Genomic DNA, 22,742 nt, shown 5'->3' with positions numbered 1-22,742 from the left:
ACCATGGCAAGGTACTTCAATCCACTCTGAAGCATCCGTATTAGTGTGTCCTGAGATGCTGAGTGCTACCTGCTGACCGTATCAGTACAACCAAAGAGTCTTTGCTTTTCTGTACCTCTCTAAAAGCCTAAGTGTTCAGAGCTGGTAGGGGAAGTTTACCATGTTAATAAGGAGTGGTGGAACATTTAACATGGAAGATTGTTACTTATTTTTCACTTTTCCAGCTTTGGTCTTTACGAGTTTCATTTCTTTTATTTGTTCTCTCTCTTTTCTTTAGAGCCTTCTTGCCTATTCATTGGATCTGTTTTTACTGTTGAACCTATCATATCTTACCAGTGGAAAACCTACTGAAATTATTAATTGGTGAGAGAGCATGGTTATGGTTTTATTGCTATCATGAAAATCTAAATCCTGGAAAATTACGAGTGTAAATGCAAGCAAATCAAACTGATCAAGCTAATTTTGCATTATTGAATTTCTATCAAGCTCCTCACAAAATAATTCCCACAGGAAAAAAAAAAAAACCAACAACTATTCTTACTGCAGGGTGGTTTATTTTGCTGCTTGTTTGTTTATCCCTATTTGTTTCCATCCTTTCTTTTCTACTCTTTGGACCATTCCTAAGGCGTTTTTCATGTTTAAAAACACAGCCCTTTCATAAAGATGGCTGTAGTGACATAATAAACAAACATGTATTAAGGTTCCAGCTTCATCAATCATCCTATTAGACTGTACTACTCCATCAGCAGGTTAGCTGCATGCTCAGCTTCCTGAAAGCATACCTGGATGTTCCCCTTCTGTACAGAGTGTGTGACCGATCCATCCTGCAGCCTGAATTTGTCTTGTCTATTTGGTCGATGAGCTCACAGGGGAAGGGACACATCTCCACCCCACATTTGTATGGTGATGGATACACTGAAGATCTCTTCTTCATTCGTTACTACAGGTCTTCATCATAAATAACAGAAACAATAATTCAGCTTGTACATCAGGGCTTCACCCATTGCATTTTTCTGCCTCAAAATGTTAAAGGAAATTATGTTTCATGATTACTTTATTTTTAAAATAGGTACATAATTCACAGTCTCCAAAGTGCATAAATTGACTGGAAAGAAAATTAAAGACTTAAATAAATAAATAAATTAGCTTAAGTTCTTCTCTTGTCCAGTTCCTCCTTACAGCATTCATGGGCTTCCTTGACAATTTAACTCAAAGTAAGTTTATGCATCTGTCATTAAGTAGGCAAATTCAAAAATGCTGCCATGAATTAGCGGGGATTTGGAGCTGGCAAAACAGAGAAGCTAGGGCTGTAAATGCCCTTTTATGTGGAACTACAATCAAAACAGAATGCACTCACATCTTCTTCCTTTTCTTCTCCCTCTGAGAGCTCAGTAGAGACAGAGGCACTTGGTTTAAAGATCTTTTCCAGCAAGTCTATGAGAGAACTCAAGTCCCAGAAGATAAAGGATTTTTTTCTCTCAGATCTTCCAAGTAAAATTCTAGGTTGATAGTCCTGTCTTCACTCTTTCTTCCTCGTATACTTGCTTAAGAGGTACAAACATCTTCCAATTCTGAGCTTGACAAAGCTCGGGGGGGGGGGGGAGGGAAGATCAATATTTTATGGTGGTGATAAGCAATTGCCTTTATGACTGCAGTTGATTTAGGATTTGCACTGTCTTATGTATATCAGACACAGAAGCAATAACATTGTTACTTTAGCTGGCTGTTTTTTTGTTTAAAGCAGTAATTTCCTGTGCTCATGTATTTGCATGCCTTCTCACTAAGACCCCTCGCAAGATTTCATCACACAGTCCCACTTCTCCTAGTCCACAGGGCCATGCAATAGCCCGAGAAATACCAGAATACACCTTTGGCTTATAAACATGTAACTTGCTCACATTATCAGGATGACAACCATCACATCACAATTCCCTAAGTACCATCTAGATCTGGCCAGGTAGCTTGGGTGCCCTGTATATCAGCAGGTCTTCTCTATGGTACTTGGCTGCACTTTAGAGCACAGCCTACCTCAGAGACTCTGCATTGTTTTTAGGTATTTGCTTAGCCCTTAGCAATGCTTGCATCCCATTGAAGCCAAAAGGCACAAACCACTGGCCTGAATATCCTTTAGAAGGTGAACCAGAGTCTCAGGCAATGCCAAGTGAAAAAGCAAATACAGAGGGAGACTTTCTCTGTCAGTAAACAAAACAAAGCAAGATGATTTTTAAACCTTTTGGCATGTCTGGATGTCTTTACCGCCACTGATGAAGAATAAACAATGCAATTATTAATTATTGATGATCACTAATAAGAATGATGATGATGATCATCATCATGCGGTCTCGCCGTTCCTGCCACCTCTCTAATCAGTGTGATCTTGCTGCTATTATACATAATTGTGATATTCCACGTCAGGGCAGGCAAGGAAGCAACCTTTCGGTATAAATACTAAATACTTAGCATAACAAGAGTGAGAGTTCCCCGGCTCAGAGCAGAGCTAAGCAAAGTCATGGGCTTCCATTCTTTTTAATTTACCATCTGTTCTGTATGACACAGCCTCCGTCTCTTTAGGGTTTAGTACCCATTTATTATCCAAAAGCCACCTCTGCCTGCTATTAAAATCACGTTGGAGTGATTTAGAAAGGGAATCCGTCCATTTGCCCAAGTGGAAAGATGTGCCATCAACATAAACTGAAGCTCTGCAGCCCTTCCTAGCCGCCAGGCCCAGGCGCTGGCTCACCAGCACATGCACCTCCAACCTGCTCCCTCCTCCAGCAAAGCTGGCTTCCAAGGACCTAGCATTACATACATCCCCTTCTCTCCTCTTCCCTCATGCTACAGATGCACACGTCACATACACTTTACCACTGCGCCTTTTCCTTCTCATTCCCCTTTTTTTTGTACAACTGGCAATGTGTGCATGCTCCTTACCCCTCCGTGTCCCAACATACAACTTGTTCCCACATCCTTTTACTCAGCCTTACTCCCCTTTCGTCCTTTCCAGCTCATTCACTCTTCACCATCGCTTAATAAAACACAGCACAGATGAAACTAATTGCCATCACTTCCTCAGGCCCCTTGGGACATCTCAGAAATCCCCCGCAGGTGCCCAGGCAAGCATCTCACCCTAATAGTGAATGACTGCTAAAGTAAGACAAAGATTTTCAACAGCCTCCGCAAATTGAACCCAACACCACCACTTCCACCCCCATAGCTGCTGCCTATGGCTTTAGCCACTTCCAATTAACTGAGCAGCCCAGAGCTCTCCTCAGGGACACAGGACAAACAAGATCTGGGCAGAAAACAAGCCGAGGAGGAAGGCAATGCAATTAAATGCAAGGCAGCTTGGCTGCAGGGCCTGGGGCAGGCCTGCTGAGGGGACGGGGAACCCACAGCTTGGTTCCTAAAGGGCCATCAGGTGGGATGGAGGTGGCAAAGCTTCTAGTGCAGGGCAATACTTGCAGTGTGCATCTTTGCTCAGCCACATGACTACCAAAGGGAGATCTGAGCACTAAATATTTAGGATCCCAGTTGGTTTGCTGAGAAAACAGCCATTTTGTTCTCAGGCACCACAGAGGGTGGAAGATGAATATATTCATGGCCTCAACTTAAAACATTTTAATGAAAACCTTGGCATCACTGATGTGTGTCCTTGCTTGCTGTTATTTTTGCTTTACCTGCTAGAGTACAACAGAGAGAGGGAGGAGAGGAGAAAGAAGACAAGGGAAAAATGAGTATGTTCTCACCAGAAATTCTGAATTGATTTAAAATGAATTCCTCCCCTCTATTTTAAATCAATGCTTCAAAATCAAAAACTCAATTTTAGTTTTAGACTCAAATGCTTCCCCCCCTTTCCCCTCCCCCACCAAACAGGCTATAATTTATGTTCATATCTAAAGAAAAAAAAAAAAAAGAAAAAAGAAAAAAAAAAAGGAACAATGCCTTGAAAATGAAATGACAGGTTAAACTTTTTAGTATTTCATTTAGAAGTGGTGATTTGACATGGGAGTTGCAATTCAGTACTTTCCTCAGGGGGTTAGCACGTGATTCCTGGAGGGCTGGTGGAAAGCGAGGCTGCTGAAGTACCAGGGCTTCTCAAGAAGTAGGTCACTTGTCTTTGCCACCCTGTTTGCTTGGGCAGATTGAACCTCGACAGCCATTTGCCTGCATGGGAGGCAGAAGGGTAGGAGGCATCCCAGGATTTTGCACAGCTTGCTTCACACTGGCTGGCCTCAGCTAAGAGCTGTGAACTGAAGAAGCTGAGAGAAGAGGGAACAGTGCTGCTGTGAGATGAGTCACAGCTTTGTCTGATTTCAGTACAAGCCTGGTGCTACTGGAAGAAGAATGCAGTGAGCAAAGCACATCACCCTGACCTGTCCCGCCCACACTGAGCCTGTTCTAGTGAATAAATCCCAACAGGGCACCTCCTGGCTGGGAGAGCCAGAAGTTACTGCAGGCTGGTGCTGCGGTGTGTTAGAAGAGAGGTGTGCACAAGGGAAGCCGTACAGAGCTAAGTTTATCTCTAGTCAACACTATCAGTCTTTCACTTTCACGAGCAGTAAAATTGACTGAAACTCACTGAAAATATGTATTTTAAAAAATGGGAAAGGAAAAGAAAATGTCCAGTTCCTGTAAGGTGATCAATAACAGCCAGAGCTAGAGATGACTTTTTCAGCCACGGAGAAACAACTGTTATTGTTGAATTGCTCGGGAACCTTGCCAGTGGACAAAGATAAACTAATAATGTCAAAGAGAGGAGGGGTGAGATTGCTGAAACCTTAGCTATGGTAAGAGGGTTGATGGAAACACTTTCAAGGGGCATGTGGCAGGCCTCACAGAAAGCAATCAACTCAAAGCAGGCACCAGGGAAAACTGGGGGTGGGAGAGCACGCACCTATGGCACTGCCACGCTACTGCTGCTGCAGCTGCTGCTGCCTGAGCAGGAGTGGCACAGTACAGAGCATCAACCTGCTTCAGGTGCTAACCTGCCGAACAGAAGGCCAGGCTTCTTCACACAACATTTCCTTGTAATCAGCCTGGCTTCTCCTGTCCCCAGGAAGCCCAGAAGGGCAGTGGGAAGACACCACAGACCAGGAGTATGGGGGACCCGTGGAGCAGCTCTGTGGTACAGTGAGCAAACTGCTCTCCATTGACAGAACAGAGACAGACATGCATTGCTTAACACTGCAGAATGGCCACTGCCAAGGCTTTGCTTCTGCAGCTGCAACCCCGTGGCTCAGCAGCAATTGTTTGTGAGCCCATGCATCACCCACAGCATGGAGCCCTGGTGGATGTATCCAGCATAAGGCATCACACCAAAGGGACTTTTACCTGGCTGCCTGAGAGCCAGCCCTTAGAGAGTTCCATTGGTTCTTCCAGAGAAGTGGTTCGCAGTGGCTTCTAGGCTGCTGGCTGTAGCAATTTAGATGTGAAGGGCTCCAGGGAAAACTGGAGCAGTCACAGGGTCATAGTTCCCTGAGTTTTTGCCATTTCATTCTGGACAAACAGTAAATGTCGTTCCCTGGTATCAAGCACTTTGTATTTTGTGAAGCATTGCACTGTGGGCTTTTTCTCACAAAACTCCATTATTCCTACAACACCAGCCCCATGACACCAAGGCATGCAGTTGGGCCGTGGTGTCCACTGACAATGAATGGAAAGGCCCTGGACAGGCTCCAATTCGTACTTGTGAGAGATAGGCTGTTCTGTCTAATCCTGACCTTTTCAAAGTATCCAGATACTCACTTCTATTACTAAAGAAATATCACTACACTTTTTTTTTTTTTTTTTTTTTTTTTTTGTGCCTTTTTGCTTAAAATTTCAAGAGATGATAGTTCCAAACCCAGCCCAGCACTGAACAATGCCACAGGGAGGGGGTAGCTGAGCCATGGGACATTGGTAAGGCTTTGCTGAAGGCCACAGAGCCAGCCAAGGCCCAGGGCTTTGTGTTGTTGTTATTCCTGCTTCATCTTCGTATACTTTTTATATCACTGGGCCATAAGCTGCTTAACAAAAGCAGCTGGTATTTTTACTCTTATTTATGGAAGGGGAAACTGAGGCATGGAGGAAAGTGACATGACTTACCTGAGGTTATTCAGCAGACATCTGTGACCATGAGGGTCTTCCAAGTCTTAGAGTCACAAAATATTTCAGCTCCTGACCATTGCTATGTGAGTGAGGCCTCTTGCAGTGCTGAGAGTTCTACAACCCACGTTGATCTCTGGCTTGTGTTTGGGTATCACACATTTGTAATGGAAAAACTTGGACCTGCAGAGATGGGCAGTGCCTTAGGTTGCCACATCTGCACTGGACAGTGGGACACACTGGCGCAGCCTTCCATCAAAGCCTTGCACCTCTGACCTGTTGAGAAAACATTTTAGCTAAGTTCTTCCCATGGCCTGCTCTGGCCCCAGACTCTCTGCAGACTGGGAGGCTTCCTCTTTGCTGGTGCTGGCTTCCCAAAGTATACCTCAGCCCCAGTGCACCAGCTCCGTACCCACAAAGCAAAGAAAAGCCATGGGAAGCATCTACTGCTGCATAGGCAGGAGCCCGCACTTTCAGGAGAGAACAAGCCCCCTGCTCCCCTCCCTCTCCATGTTTGTGTTGCTCTTTAAATGGCTTTGTTTTGCTTAAGCATCCCTTTTAAAGCAATGTTTAGCTTCCAGTTGGAATGAGCTCCAGGAAGCATGGCCGGGGCCCTGCCTGGAACAAGGGCCTGTAATTTACGGTGAGTTATGTTTCAATTACCTCGGTGTTATAGCGTCTTGGTGAGGGCAGGCATTATGTCATGTCAGGGATACAGGCGAGGGAGAAAATACAGACGCTCCCATTACAGCCAGTGATGGAGCAGTTTTAATAATACTGCGGGAAAAAAATAAAGAGAAGGGGAGCGCAAATGACTTTCCAGCCATACCATTACTGCACATTAGTAACAGTGTGCAGGCAGGGAGGGAGAAGGGGAGAGGGAAGTGGGGAAAGGAGAGCACAGCTGAGGAACGGGGAAGTGGGAAAAAGGAGATAGAGGGGGCAGAGAGAAGGAAAAATAGAGCATGGCAGGGAGAGGGAAGGAGGGAAGGACAGAAAGAGGGGCAGGGACAGAATGGCACCTGGAGAGAAAGGAAGGGCAAAGGGGCTGGATGAGATATGCAAGAGGAGAGGCAGATAGAGAAGGGGGACGAAGTCTGGAGTGAGACACAGGGGGGAAACGGGTGGCCCCAGCCCCACAGCTGTCCATCCCCTCCTCCTGCTCCATTGCACTCTGTACGTTCCCAAGCCCAGTTCACCAGCAAGGCAGGCAAGGAGGCACAGGAAAGGGGAAAAGGAGCCATCGTTATAAGGCTTTTGTGAACAATATTGCTTTGTTGCTGGAACAAAGCACTTGACTTTCCAATAATAACAATCTATCTTTTTTTTTTTTTTTTTTTTTTGTATCAAATTTCCATTATCATTGTGGTTTTCTTTCATTTCATTTCAGCTGGGTAAGCCTTTCACTTCCAGCATGCTGCCTCAATTGCCCGCTCTCCCTCATGGTCAGTTGCTGCTGCCCATGTGCTCCCACTCTCTCTCTCCTCTTCTTTATTTTCTTGACATAAATGGCAGTCATTGCTCACAGAATGTGCTGGGTGAGCCTGCTTTGTAATTCAAACCTTTTATTCAGGTTACCATTATGTACTAAAGAGGAAAATATGTATTGGCTAAACAGCATCCTTACAGATTGTTCCTGGGCTGGGAGGGAGGGCTCAAGCATGGGTCCTCACATAGACCAGCTGTTCTTGGCTTACCGAAGAACCCGGCACATACTCACTGCCACCCACCACCCAGCTGCAGGGAGAAAACCCACAGAGTGGGGAGCAGTTTGTGCCTCTCACCAATGCCATATGAGTAGACTTAGTCTACCAATGCAATGCCATAAAGCCATAGCGGACTGCAGGCAGGGATTTCCCACCACCATAAATGGCTTCACATTGCTATATTGGTAAAAATAAAAGCTATCTCTCTGTCCCTCAAAATTAGAGTTTCCAGAATGCTGTGTTAGAGGAGAGTGGTGGGGATAATGTTTCAGACTGCAAGTCTTTCAGTGTTATATCCATACAGCACCAGCGGATGCGGTTGTGCAAATGCGACCTGAACCAGGTACAGGCATGTGCTGCCATTTCTCATCTACTTGCAAGGAGGAGTACATGCCTGCTTTATGGCCGTTACTGGGAAATAGGGCACCATCTGATTTGATTTCAAATCAAGATAAAGTTTGGATTAGCTACTCTTGAAGCATGCTGCAGGCTTCCCAGACCTGCAGGACAGTGAGCTGTGTGTTAAACTATTGGCAGCTGATGGCTACAGTTTCCGAGTGGTACTTCTTTTTGATGCTTACAGACTTCATTTGTTGCATGAAAGCAGTTATGCCTCCCCCATGAGTGCATCAGGATAATGCATGTAATGCAAGTCAAAAGACATCAGAATCAGGGGAATACTATGAGCAATCCCAAGTGGAGGCTCCCTCAAAGCATCCTTCAGCCACAAGATTATCCCAGTTTTATAGGAGGACACACACATCAGAGGAGACTATTAAGGTGGCAAGCATTCTATATGAAGAGGTTCACGATTTCTGCTTGCCCCCTGAAGGATTTTATATGTAATAATTTTCTGGTCTAGCTCATAGTTAGACCAGAGACTATCACTGCTAAAAATTTCCCTTATACTATAAGGTTTAGCCAGAGCTTTGTTGTTGACTTGGAGTCTTTTTGCCTCATCCTACATGGCAAATGTATCTAGTATGCATTATAAACAGAAAGCACGGGAAGTACTGGTGCCAGCCTTGTTTAATATCTGGAGCACAAGACTTATGAAGAGCAGCTTAGGAAATCGAGATTATGGAGGAGGCTCAGGGGAGAACTTATCACTCTCCACAACTCCCAGAAAGGAGGCTATGGAGAGGTGGGGATCAGCCTCTTCTCCCAGGTAACAGCTATAGATGAGAGGGTATGGCCTCGAGTCGCCTCAGGGGAGGTTCAAGTTGGATATTAGGAAAAATGTCTTCTCAGCAAGAGTGGTGAGGCAGTGGCAAAGGCTACCTAGGGAGGCAGTGGAATCATCACCCCTGGAGGTGTTCAAGAAACTGTGGATGTGGCACTGAGGGACATGGTTTATTAGGCATGGTGGGGACTTGATCTTAGTGGTATTTTCTAAACTTACTGACTGATGTTTCTATTTCTCTTTGCAAGTATTGATTAACCTATGTATTTATTTTTTTATTACGGTGGCCACACCTCTGCACAGACAAGTAGGATTCAGTTGCATGCAGAAAAGAGGAACTTCACCCAGGCAGTCCTGCCCCAGCCTCCCATTAGCCTTACGGCAGATTTTTGCAGTGATATTCTCTGAAAATCTCTTTCCTCCCTCAGTTTCTGAGCTCACAGATGTTAAACACAGGCGATGCAGATCTGACGGTCCTATGGTTCGTTCTTGCTTCCAGATGCTAAAGCACATTTAAAGATGTTAACAATACACAAAATACCCTCAGCATATGACTTCTCTCTGTAGGCGATCACTGGAGCTGTCACAGGGGTATTATTAATTTGCTAAGAAGAAGAAACGTATCCCCCCTGGTTTTGAATGAAAGGGGAGGCGTCTACAAGGCAGCTTCTCAAACAGGAGGTAGCCCACACTTTAGGAAATGTTGTAAGCCTCCAGATAGGAAAACTTTTCTGTTTGTTTATTGTTGGGCTTTTTTTTTTAGGAAGCAGGAACTCATCAGTTCACCTATATTGTATTTACTGATTTTCCTCCCTCGTGGTTAGTCACTAAAGCCATATCACAGCCCAGTCCTTGTTTTTAAACACAGCACAGTCACTACCATCTTCTGCTTACATTTCCATATGATTTTTCATTTTAATCTAAAACATGGAGTGTCTGTGGAGTATGCGAATATGCCTTTGGGATAATCACAAATAAACACATGGGTAGCAGCGTGTTTGCAAACAGCTAACACTCTGAGACACCAGCCAACAGAAAAGCAGATTTTGTGGCACTAGACGAAATTCAGCAGAGATTTGCTGGGCTGTTGGGGATACAGTTTCATTTCTCTTCACATAGGGGAGAACTGGCCACGAATGCTTTGGGAAGGCTCTCTGTCTCAAACTCAGCAGAAGAATTTGGAGTTCCTCTTTCCTACTTTTGTCAGTAATAACATTCCCTCACTCCTAAAACTCACTGTCCACTTGAGATATTGATTGAGATTACAGGATCAAGAGCTTGTACAGTAACTAGGTCAGGGAGCCTCCTCAGAGGAGCCTGGCTGTGTTTTTCCTCATCCAAGCTACCATGTTAACTGAAATGCAATGAACACAAGGAAAACATGATGTCAAGTAAAACAGCCAGGCTTCAGGCATACTTCTGAAAATTTGAGAAATGATTAAGTGGCACAAAATTATCTGCTTAGAGAAATTTAGGACAGCAGTTCCTAAATGTCCTTCTGTAGCACAGCCTTCCCCATCCTTTTGGTTTGCATAACAGAATGTATTAGGATCCAGTTACAAGCCCAAGTCCACCGGGGAGTGGAAGTGTGAAGCTTAATACAGTATCACAGAAATGGAAAGCTTCCTTAATGGTACAGAAGGGACTTGTGCTTGAAAGCATTTAACAGAGCCTTGGTAAGTAAACTACAGTAATTGAGCTAGCAGAAGCATTTAGCTTGAATGCTTTGTATACGTATAACAAAATCAAATCAACACGAGGAAGAAATATTCACCAAAGTAATGATTTGAAATGCTTCTATCTTCTCTCCAGACAAGGAGTACTTACTTTTTTTGGCCTGCACATTTCACTGTGCCATGTAACTACAGTGAGTCCTGGTTGGTGAGCACAAAAGGATTTAAGCCACAATGCATTAACGTCAAGCTTCATACCTGCAGTTATTTCTAGTCCGTCAGGGAATGCAGCCCTCCAGCTCCAGAACTTCAAACTGAAAACTCAGCTGATCATGGTATCCTCTGGGATTAATCCTTCTCCTGCTTCTCTCAGCTCCGACTCTGTTTTCCCTGAGGTTCACTTTATATCTGGCAAAGGAACCGGGGTGCTAAAAGGCATGGGAGGGGAGATAAATAACAACCATGAGCAAGCTGTCAAAGAAAGACACTTCACTGTGGTCAGTTGTGTGTCAAAACCATCAGCCCATCAAGAGAAAAAGAGAGGAAGAGAGGGAGAAAAGCTAAGGATAATTGAAGCTTAAAGGATCTGACATCTATAACCAGCAAAATTCTAGTGTTGAATACTAGAAGTTGTCAAAGGTCTTCATAACAGTTAGGTCAAAGAAACAGCTATGGGAATTGTTCAGGCTATCCTTGGATTGTATCCTGGGACTTTCACTAAATAAAATTTAAGCATGAAACGGAGGCAAAAAAAAGTGCAGCATTATGCCTTTGATGCTGCTGCAGGGCCTTATGAAAGCTGAGATTTGAAAACACCTAAACCTGTTCTGCACTGGGGAGATGGTCTTGCTTAGAGATGAGTCTTAAAATGACGGTCCCAAGTACTGCACTTGTCACTCTGACACCATTTTAAATTCCAGCTGAACAAGGATGCAGTATAATATTTTAAGTTTGGTGCTTAAAGTGGAAAGTGGAGATCTAGTTTGAAATTTTAAGTAGAGAAGTCTTTCCATTTTATCCTCATTTAGCAGAAAACCTTTTCCATGATTGGGTCAGCTTTATATGATAAGCTGTGGTGAACAGGAACTCTCTAGATAGGAGTTTGGTTTAGCTTATTTTGGTTTCTTTGGTAGTTAGAAGAATTTCAGTTTGTACATATTCATCTGAACATAAGGAAAGGGAAGAAATTGCCCACTAGGAAGAAAAAAACCCTTCACAGTTTGGCCACAGATTTTCATGATGATATTTGGAAGATGCTGAGAAATGAATAGAAGACAAGGCAGGGGAAAAGATAGAAACAAAGAAAAGAAGTGAAATGGACAACAGAGAAGGCAAAGGGATCAACATGCAATGATGGAGGCTCACTGCAGAGAGCAGAATTAAGGAAAAGAATCAATTGCAACCCATCTCGAAAGAAGGGAAGACAAGTCAAAGTAGAAAGTAGACATCAGGTGTTGTAGCTTTATCAGACCCCCAGATGCTGTCAGAAGATGTCTTTTAGCAGCTGAGAAAGGCACATATTCAGAGCTTCACAGCAATCCTATTTTTTGGAAAAGAAATAAAAAAGAAGAAGAATTTTCTGGAAAACGTGTGCCACTAAGGCTGCTCACTGGCAAGCAGAGCATTGTAGCTGATCTGGGGAATGCTGAGCTGAGTACAAGGCACTAGCTCTGAGTCCCTGCATTAAACAACCAAGTTAGGAAGAACTCAGCTTTGACTTCAACATACTCAATTATTCTTGTATAGGTATGTGCAACAACAACAACAACAACAAAACCATGATAGAAGAAAAAAGAACAGGAGCTTGCTATTGTATACGGTTTCTGCGCTCCCTCACACAGCAAGACATGCAGCTATTTGGAAAAATTGGGGTCTGACTGTTCTTTCTCTCTTAGTGAATTTTCTCACCTCCACTGTCCCAGCCTACCACCCACCTTCTGAGAAAGCCAAAGCTCCAGTGATTTTGTTGGAATGTTTAATTCTTGCTTGAAGAGCTTTTGTTACTAGGTTTAAGGAAAACAAAGAATGCTAAACAACTTAAATGACCAACATCTGACAAATAGCAAATAATCAAAGCATTCAATCCACACATAAATGAGGCCAGGGATTGCCTATTATTCTGTCTTTGCACACTACCCAGAAAACAGGCAGAGGGGGTGTATTCTTGGTCAATCCCTAGGCACTGTCATAATAAACATGATTAATAGGCTATAATTTACCTGCACAAATAATTCAATGAACAAATACAAGCAACAAACAAATTTGGGCAGCCGTGATCAGATCTTGAGCAGAATAAAGCAAATTCACTAAATAAATTGGTATCAACTAGTTCTAGTAATTGCATTCCATCTCCCAGAATGGCTCCTGGATTACTTATGGAGCCCAAAAGCCTGCCAAACATTTTACAGGCTAGCTCCATTCTGTGCCTACGAGAGTGGATTCACAGCCTACACCCAAATGAATTTACACTGACATTTTTATGGGGCTTTCTAGCCTCACAAGTGTTTTTTAAGGAGTGAAACTTAAAATAGCTCTGGTCCTCCCATAATATTCCTGATTAAGTAACAGGATTAGACTAGGTTTTGCATTCTTTCATCAACGAAAATGACTTACTCGGGGCATTAAAACAAGAGCCCCTGGAGAACCACACGTACGGGTCATAGATAAACCTTCAGCACTGTGCTACCTTTCTTTCTTACATCTCTTCCTTTGTCTCAGTTGTCTTGGGTTTTGAGTTTGAGCCACACTCCAGCCAAGACCCTGCATTTCTGCTTTTCTGGGATAGAAGAGTATCTCTCCTATGAAGAACAGAGCTCTGGTCTGTTCTGTAACTCCCAAGCAAACTTCTTGCTTTTTGGAAGAAATGCTGAGCGCAGCTTTCCTGGCACACACACCCTTCCTCCTCCTGCCTGAGCTGGGCAGCAATGCCGCATGCGGTGGGTAAGCCTGGCCTCCATGACAAGGTAAGATAAATGGAGAAACATGTGCTGCAAGAGATGTTTATTGAGTGAGATGCTAAATGAATAACCCAATCAATGCTGTAATATTTAATTCAATACAAACTTCAGATTCAGAGTGTTCCCCATTTATTTTGTGCTGTCACAGAAATTGTTCATTAGAGCAGGACGCTATCATTAAGGGGAAGAGTCCTTCAGCAGGGAGGGGTTGGCTCCAGGATTGGCAATGGGTATACAGCCTTTGAAAGACGGTGAGCGATTGTGAGTTTAGCACTCTCCTTCCCTGACAGTGGCTTTGGGGATGGCAGAAGACCTCCTGGAAAGCCCTCGCTCTTTGTCACACCTTGCACCACCATAATATTACCTCCACGTGGCAAGGAGCCCTTTGCAGCTGCATCTATGCCCTGGACTATTTGCACTTGGATAGCCTGCAGGCAACCCTGCCTGCTGGCATGCCATGCTGCCTCACCACCAAAGTGCTCACCCTCAAACACACATGCATAGGGATGTCATGGCAGGGTTGCCAGCTGGCAGGACATCCCTTGCTTGTGACAGGTGACATGTTGCCTCTTAATCATCCCAGCCATCCTTATTCAGTGCCCCTGGCACCCTGTCCCCCACATTTATAGCTGCCACTCTTATAGATCTAAACCATCTGGTACAGCTCTGACTTGTCCTGTGGTTAATGGCTTTTCTGAATGTAACATTCAACCACGTGGTGCCTGCGTCTCCTTCCCATGCTGTCTCTGCTTATTTTTATTCATCCTGGCCTCTGTCACTAGCCAGGTTTTTCCACAAATCCAAGAAGATATTTAAAACATTTCTTGTCATCCCTGAAGCCCTATTCTTTGAACTGTTCTATTCTCTTTTTCCCAGGGATTCACATGAAAGCAACCCCAGGTAGCTCAGCATTGATTTCCACATGGATGTTTGAGGAATGCCTTCATTCCAGCAGGTTGCATCCCTTCAGTGGGTGTTCTTCAAAGCCAACTTCACTCTTGAATTGATCCCAGCTAGCTTATTCATTCCCTCCTCAAAGTCCTTCATTCTCTCGTCTGTCCCTCTCTTGCTCTCAGGCAAGTCCTTAATTATCCCCCCAAGTGCTACTCAGGTGAAGAAGCAGAAAACTGTGTTTAACATATCCTCTTATTACCCGCAGAGGACTAATGAAAGAAGAGCTGATTTAGTGAGTCTTGATGCCCACATGTCTGCGTGCTTATTTAGCCCTGTCAGTTCCTCCCTCACAAAGGAAACCAAGTCCTGCTTGGCCATTGGTGACGGGTAGCTGACATGAGCACAGAGTATATTTCTGTCAAGCTCCAAGTGCTCTGAAGGCTTAAAATTCAAGGTAATTTACAAGTAACTGTTTTGAAAGGAGAGCACAAAACCTCCATATTAATTGGGGGTGATCTAGAAGGCAAAGCATCTGTCAGTGCAGAGATAACAATGTATGATGAATACAAACAGAAACAACCCCCCACACCCCTTCTCTATCTTATCTAGCCATCCATTCATCGATCCTAATCCTACCTCTGCTTCTTCCTTCTCTTCTTTTTATGGCTGTGCAAATTCATGTTTCATCCACGTTTCAAAGGCTGGTGAGTAACCAGAACTTTGTCGGAATCTTCATTTTAAACTGATAAAACAAACAGCATCCCCTCAGCCCCCCTTCTCCCAGTCTGTTCCTGCCAGAAACATAGCAACCAGCATGCACGGCTTTCTGCAGGCAGCCTAGTTTGCATTTAATTAGTTCTGTGATATCCTAAACTTCTTTCAACCTCCGCCCCCAGAACATCGTTGTAGAAATCTTCACTCCGGGAACAGCACGATAGAGCTGTCAAAAACCCAGCATCTGTGCCAGGAAGTGTTTAGAGCACTTGGGTTCCTGAACTGGGACACAACTTGCCTGGAACAGACTCTGCTACCGGGACATTAAAGCAATCTAACACCCTACAGAGGAACAAAGATGGACAATCTAATCCAGCTTTATAAGATGGGATAAAGGAGTCAGAGATGTGAGGCTGCCTGCTCTCAGAGCATTGGTCTGGCGTACCACCATCCATGCCAGGACAGATAGCCAGCTCCCATGATGGAGGGAGACAAGGGTTTTCCAAGGTGAGCAGGAATCTTGTGGGACAGTCAGTCCTAAAGCCCAGCATCTTCTTTTCACAACCATGCATCCATGCACCAGCTGTAAGTATTACCTCACGGGTCCCACTGCAGCAAAGCCTATATTTTCACTGATCAGGTTTGGATACTTTCCATGGGCACCGAGTAGAAAAGGCTGAATAACTTCACTCCAGAATCAAGGGGTCTATATGGACCAGCATGGACACTCAGCACTAAATAGAATGTCCCTGTCAACTGAGAGTGCTCAAGACCATCCATGCTTCACCTTGCCAAAAAGACCACCGGCAGCCCCACGCAGTTCCCACTAGCTCCATGGACTCCTTTCCAGATCCACACCCTGCCTCCAAGCCTTCTGCTTGGACCCTGTACCTGAAGTTACTGAAAACGACACCGAAGTCAGCATGTGGCTGAGCTGTGCTAGGGGCTGGGGGATTCTTGTCCTTTTAATTTACCTCTGCAGTTCTAAATTTCCCCCCACAGATAGTCGTTCCCTCCCAGACAACAGGGAAGACACAGAATGAAGACAGAAAACAGTGTCCATCCCAACAGCCATCTGAGGTGGCTGGCAGAATGTTCACTGTTTCTCTCCAGAACAAAGCATCCCTTTTCTGTCCATTTATTCCTAACCCGTAACAGAGAGATGCCAGCTGGAGGAAAGCTTCTCACACTTGTCTACATTTCTGCTAGCCACAGCAAACCCCAAAACTGGAAAGCTAGCAGAGCTAAAGCAGGCAAGAGCTAAAGCGGGTGTCGATATTTTAATCACTCTGGCAGCCCACTAACCCCTTTGATGCTTCCACCAGGCTTGCAGTTGGCAAGAGCGCTGCTGATAATGGTACGAGCATAGAGCAATGGGTCCTTTTTCCATAGATGATCAATGCAACCAAGCTTCTTGCTCAGACCATTCACAGCCTCTCCGCAGGGTTGCAGCTGCATTCAGCGCCGGGTCTCTGTGAATTAAAGCACAGGCAGCGCTTTCCTCATTCGGCAGTTCCTCCCTCCCATCCCCTGCCACTCTGCTGCTGTTAAACTCACTGCAGCTTCAGCCACTTTATCATCTCATTTGCTTTCTGATCTGACACCAGCCTGCCATGCAGCTGATCAAAGGCAGAAACCAGAGTGCAGCCGGGCTGAGCAGCCCCAGAATTCAAACAAACATGTCACTTCCCATCTCTACATGTTAGACAACTTCACTTCTTTCTGTTACTGATTCTTTTAATCTTTCCCTCCACACACACTCCCCCCTCCTTGCTTTCTATTCATCCTCTACATTCATTTCCCAAGCACACATGCTGTCACCTTTTCCCCTTCTTTTCTTGATCTTTCCTGTCACTTTCCCATCTTTCCCCCTTGCCTCCTAAACCCTGTCTTCCTAACCACTCTCATTCCTTCCTTCTCTTCCTGGTGCTTTCACACTTTTTACTTGATTGCTTCTGCCCATTCCCCACTCTTTTCGGAAACTTTCCACCATTTCACAGGAGTGAAGTCACTTTTGGGGATGTAGACATAAGGTTCCAGAAGGGGTATGTTTTCCTTCCAAGCTGTGAGTAGGCTACTATTAGAGCCAGTATTATCATTATACATGTCCCTGGAATCTGTAAATGACTTCTTACCATGAAATCTTCAATGAATCAATAGTCTTTCAACAACTGAAATCCAATGTTAGGAATAAAGAAATTCAGAGATCCTTTCCTGCAAGTAAGGAAGGAAGGAAGGAAGAGAGAAAGAGAGAGAGAGAGAAGGAGAAGGAGAAAACAAGAAGGCAAAGAAGGCAAAATGAAAATAAATAGAAGAAAAATAGAGAAAAAGAGGAAGAAAGAGGAAGAGAAAGAGAGAAAAAGGAAAAGAGAAAAAGGAAAAGGAAGAGGAAAAGGAAATAGAAAAGGAAATAGAAAAAGGAAAAGGAAAAGGAAATAGAAAAGGAAAAGGAAAAGGAAAAGGAAAAAGGAAAAAGTATTTTGGACTTTGGGAGAAGGTGGGAATGACAGGCAGTAAATATAAGGATTCAAATAGATTTATTTTTTTTTTAATAACATTGTTGGATTTCATTTTAACATAATCCTCAAGTAATTCTTGAATCTCAGGCTGAACTAGTGATCCTTGGAATCCTTCTAGTAATTCTTTCCATCACCTGCACAGTGTTACAGATTAATTCTAATACTGAATTTGGGTCCACACATAAATATTGCAACTTGGAACCCATTTTTGTTCCATACTGGGAAGGATATCAGATCTTTTTATGTTAGGTAGCATTTAGTCTGATCATTTACGATGCTTAAACACCACTTCTGAGCTCAAGATCAACGCATCCCTAAGAGTAAGAAATTGGGGAAAGGTGGCAGGAGGCATGTGTGGATGAGCAAGGAGCTCATCAATAATCTAAAAGGAAAGAAGAAAGTTCAGAGAGCGTCTAGCCAAAATCAACACATACAAATCCATGGGCCTCAATGGGATGCAACCACATGTGTTGAGGGAGCTTGCAGAGGTGATTGTTGTACTGCTCTCTAAGGTCTTGGCAAACAGAAGATATGCCTGTAGACTGGAGGATAGTCAGTGTCACACTAGTTTTCAAAAATGTCAAGAAGGAGGATCTGGGAAACTGCAGGCCTGTCAGCCTCATGTCCGTCCCTGGAAAGGTGATGGAACACTTGTTCTGGATACCCTCTCCAAGAAATTGGAAGATAAAGAAGGTTATCAGGAGTAGTCAACATGGACTCACTAAGGGGAAATCATGCTTTACCAACTTTGTTGCCTTCTATGATATCATCTCCAGCTGTGTAGATCTGGGGGGGAGAGCAGTGGATGTTGTATACCTTGACTTCAGCAAGGAGTCTGACACTGTCTCCCTGAACATCCTTGTAATAAAACTTAGTAATTGTGGGATGGATGAATGAATGATGAGATGGATTGAGAAGAGGTTGACTGGCAGAGCTCAGAGAGTTGTCATTAGTGGCACAGAGTCTGGTTGGAGGCCTGTAACTAATAGCGTTCCCCAGGGGTCGGTGCTTTAGTCTGGTTTTGTTTAACATCTTCATTGATGATCTGGATGAAGGGATAGAGTTCACCCTTAGCCAGTTTACTGATGATACAAAGCTGGGAGGAGTGGCTGACAAACCAGAAGGCTGTGCTACCACTCAGCAATACCTGGACAGACCAGAGAGTTGAGCTGGAGGAACCTGATGAGGTTTAACAAAAGCAAGTGTAGAGTCTTGATCCTAGGGAGGAATAACTGCATGCATCAGTACAGGTTATGGGCTGACCTGCTGGAGAGGAGCTCTGCAGAAAGACCTGGGGGTTCTTGTGAACAACAGGCTGGCCATGAGCCAGCAGTGTGCTCCTGTGGCCAAGAAGGCCAATGGTATCCTGGGATGCATTAAAAAGAGTGTGGCCAGCAGGTCAAGGGAGGTGATCCTCCCCCTCTACTCTGCAGTGGTGAGGCCACATTTAGAATACTTTGTCCAGTTTGGGGTTCCCCAGTTGAAAAAGACAGGAGTCTCCTTCTGTGTAGATACTCAAGACCCATCTGGATGCCTATCTGTGCCACTTATTGTAGGGAACTTGCTTTAACACAGGGGTTGGACTTCATGATCTCTTGAGGTCCCTTTCAACCCCTGCAACTCTGTAACTCTGATTCTGTGAAGGCTTTTGTCTCTGATGGCAGATAGACAGCACACATTACAGAAATGCATGGGAGTCACACATGAAGCAGGGAGATAATTTTACCTCCATTTTTCTCTCCATTAAGGTTCAGACCAGTTTTCAAGAGTTTGAAATAATGTTCCAAGGCTCAAACTAAGCTGCAAGGTTTGTTTCAATAATCTCTGAACATTTCTAAGGTCTACAAGAAGGCTTTTTGGCCTACATCCAGCTTGATTAAAGTATTCCTGGATTCAATTAACTGAAAAATAACGAGTATTTTGCAACATGCAATTTGATATATTTTTTTGTTACAGTAAAGTGAGTGAGCGGTGATTACAGAGCTTAATACAACAGGCCTTGCTGTTCCACTAGAATCAAAAAGTGACATGAAATTAAGTTAATTTAGCCAGAACTTTTGGGGGAAAGCTGGGACTAGGGGAAAACAGCTGTTTTTCCTTTATAAGGCTATTTTTCATTAGGTAATTCTAGAAGATGCATTCTGTGACACATTCTATAATTCAAGAAGAAACAGTTCACATGAAAGACATTTTGTTTTCTTCAAAATAAAATACACATTGAACAAAATAAAATACACATTGAGCCAAAAGTTACATACATGCACACAAAATCCTTTCCCCACAATATTCTCTAATAGACAAATAAATCAAGACGTTTTAAAAATCTGAATCCTCGGTGCTGAAAGTCAGAGGTTTGATCTTGCTAGATATCACCTCTGGGAGCAATGGCCAGTAGCAAGTTCAGAGGCAGGGTTGGCAGCAGGCACCCACCTATGTGAAGCAACTACATACAGCTTGGAAGTGACTTCCAAAACGCAACTGGTCCACAGGGCACATTTTGAAATTCCACCACCCATTTCACTCCCACATCTTAGTGAAAAGAAATGGTTGCCCTGCACAGGCTAAGAAACTCCCACATTGCTCAGTACGTTTGAGCCAGTCCCCCTCCAATCAAGTATCCATTTCAGGATTTTGCTAGCTATGTCAGTCCCTGAGATGAATAACCTGCACAGCATCTCTTGCTTCAAATCTTTTAAGCAGATTTTATCTCTACATCAGCAGCCAAGATAGTTCATTTCTGTAACAAACAGCTGCCACCTTATACCTCTGCATATACTCCCACATCAATATGCACTACAATTTGTCCTTGTCCAACTTACTGGGGTACCTCAATATGTGCAAACTTCTTTTGAACTTCCTGACATTTTCAATTCATGTACCATGGGACACATAAAAAACAAACAAACAAACAAAAAACTACCCAAAAACTAAAACAAAAGAATTCACAAGCTATGATCCTTAAATCTCAAGTTCTCAGCTTAATAATGCATTTTCAGCTGTGCAGTTCCAACATTCGTAACTAGTGCTGAGAAAATAATTTGCAGCCAGTAATTTGCTGAAAGAATTTAGTCTTTTTCTCTGTGCGCAGATGGTCCCTGAGCAAAATCAAAATTTCCTTGAATGTACTCATTATTTGAAAATACTCAACACATTTTTGGCAGGGTTTTTGCTCCCTTTAAAAAAAAAAAAAAAAAAAAAAAAAGCCCTCACAGACACATACCAAGAAAACATATAAAAAATCCTTTCAAATTGACCACAAAAGAAGCATTGCTTGTGTATTCTATTGTTAGTATTCTGCCCATGAGCTGCTGATTTGTTGTGATTAATTGGAGGTTCATAGTATGGTTTTTATTCCCCAACTAGAGGGAAAACAAGAACCCCATAATAAGCTTCACGTGGCCTCCATACAAGGTCTTGCAGTGGTATAGCAGGGCCTCGTGTCTGGGAGAATGCATCCTAATAGCACAATGGCACAACACCTCCTCTCTCTCCCTACTCCCATGCTGAGAAATCAGTTCAACCCATCCCAGAACACAAAAGCATACCTGAGAAATGGTAAGTTATTACAGGACGCTGTGCTGTAAGATCACGAGGTATAGGACTGGCTGAAGGGAGAGTAAGATGGAAGTGAACAGAGGAGGCTTTTTAAAATTTGTGAGACCTGACAAGTCTATGCTTTTAAAAAATCATTCCTGAGAACAAATAAATAAGACCTCAAAAATAGACTGATAGGCTGGGTCTGTCATTTAAACTTCATTACCACTTTACACACCAAGGAACTATGTGAAAGAGAGGAACTTACTTAATATTTCATTTAACTGCATTTATATCAGGGACTAGAAAGAAGGAGTACTGTTTACCTACAGGCTTGTTAAGGCTACAGTAGTCCCACTAGCTTCCTATTCTGTCCTCATGTTCTGTTCATCCACTCCTACTAGCATTGGGTTGTCCTGTTCTGCTCCTTCAGCTGGGATACTGAATTTTGTCCTGGGCTTAGATACAAGAGCTGATGTCCTGGAGCTGAAGGGATGGGGCATAACCATTACAAATCCTCTGAATCATCCACGCTTTCTATCAATCTGCTCTCTTTCTGTGCTAATGTGTGTTACTGATGCAAGTGCAGACAGAATTGTGCCACTCTTTGCAGCTGCTTCGGGGAAGAATCACATTTACATTACTAAATGCAGCTTTCCAGCAAAAACAGAGAGCGAAGTCAGAAGACAGCCTTTGAAAAGGAAGAAAGAGACTTTAAAACAAATAACCCACATTCACTAACATGTATTCAAATACAGACAAGAAGAACAGTGGTTAAAAAAAAAAACAACAAAAAACCCCACAAAACTCCTGACATTTCTGATTCTAGCAGCCTTTATCACAGAGAATGAGGCTTTTATTTTGGCTGTTACCTTTCCTTTTGATAGTCTCTTCTGAATCACATCTCAAACACACATTTCTTCATTTCCCCACAGTACTCTGTCATGTTGGGTGATCCTGTGCCTTGCAGATGTGCTGTGCCAAGCAATGACCAGCAGTAAAGGTGTAAAATACTTTTCCTCTCCTGTAATGCATTCCGTGTCTACAGCAGAGTTTTTGCAAGAGGTCTTGAATTTGGAATTTATCAGGAAGACTGGGCAGACAAGTCTGTCTTGCTGCTGTATAAATCTATGATAACTTACAAATACTTCAAGAAAAAAAAAGGATTTTAAAATAGAATTACATTTGCATTCAAATTAATTTAGTATATGTGAGATTCTGTCTTAGCAAAACACCTCACAAAGCTTTTGGGACATACAAGATTCACTGTGGGGATCCAACAAAATAATTGCTACACATAGCCCCTACATTTTTGGAAAGACTAGAACGTTTTTTTTTCACTGTGTGACAAAAGATAATGGGTGGCAGAAACTGAAGAGTATCAACAGATGGAAATGGGTAGCTGCAGCAAGTTTCAAACAGAAAAGAAAGGATTTTGTGGCATTTACAGGAAAAACAATAGCAGGAGCAAACTAGTT

At 43.4% G+C, this 22,742-nt stretch overlaps 1 long non-coding RNA gene across 4 annotated transcripts in view; it reads right to left on the bottom strand.

Moving 5' to 3' along the window:
- The window catches only part of LOC116242343 (uncharacterized), a 232,213-nt gene that overhangs the window by 7,497 nt on the left and 201,974 nt on the right, over positions 1–22,742 (bottom strand). For 2 of the 4 annotated variants that reach the window (XR_004169722.2, XR_016471181.1), the window contains 4 exons: positions 10,905–11,074; positions 6,748–6,861; positions 6,085–6,360; positions 783–948 (listed from right to left, as the gene is read on the bottom strand). This is a non-coding gene — a long non-coding RNA (uncharacterized LOC116242343). Of the gene's footprint in view, positions 1–782; positions 949–3,973; positions 4,260–6,084; positions 6,361–6,747; positions 6,862–10,904; positions 11,075–22,742 lie in introns of those variants that run through there. The other 2 variants (XR_016471184.1, XR_016471183.1) reach the window with 2 other exon arrangements.

This window comes from Phasianus colchicus, chromosome 1 (genome assembly GCF_987193195.1).
Source record: "Phasianus colchicus chromosome 1, bPhaCol1.hap1.1, whole genome shotgun sequence".
In the NCBI taxonomy this organism is placed as follows: Eukaryota; Metazoa; Chordata; class Aves; order Galliformes; family Phasianidae; genus Phasianus; species Phasianus colchicus.
This window is presented reverse-complemented; position numbering and strand designations above follow the sequence as displayed.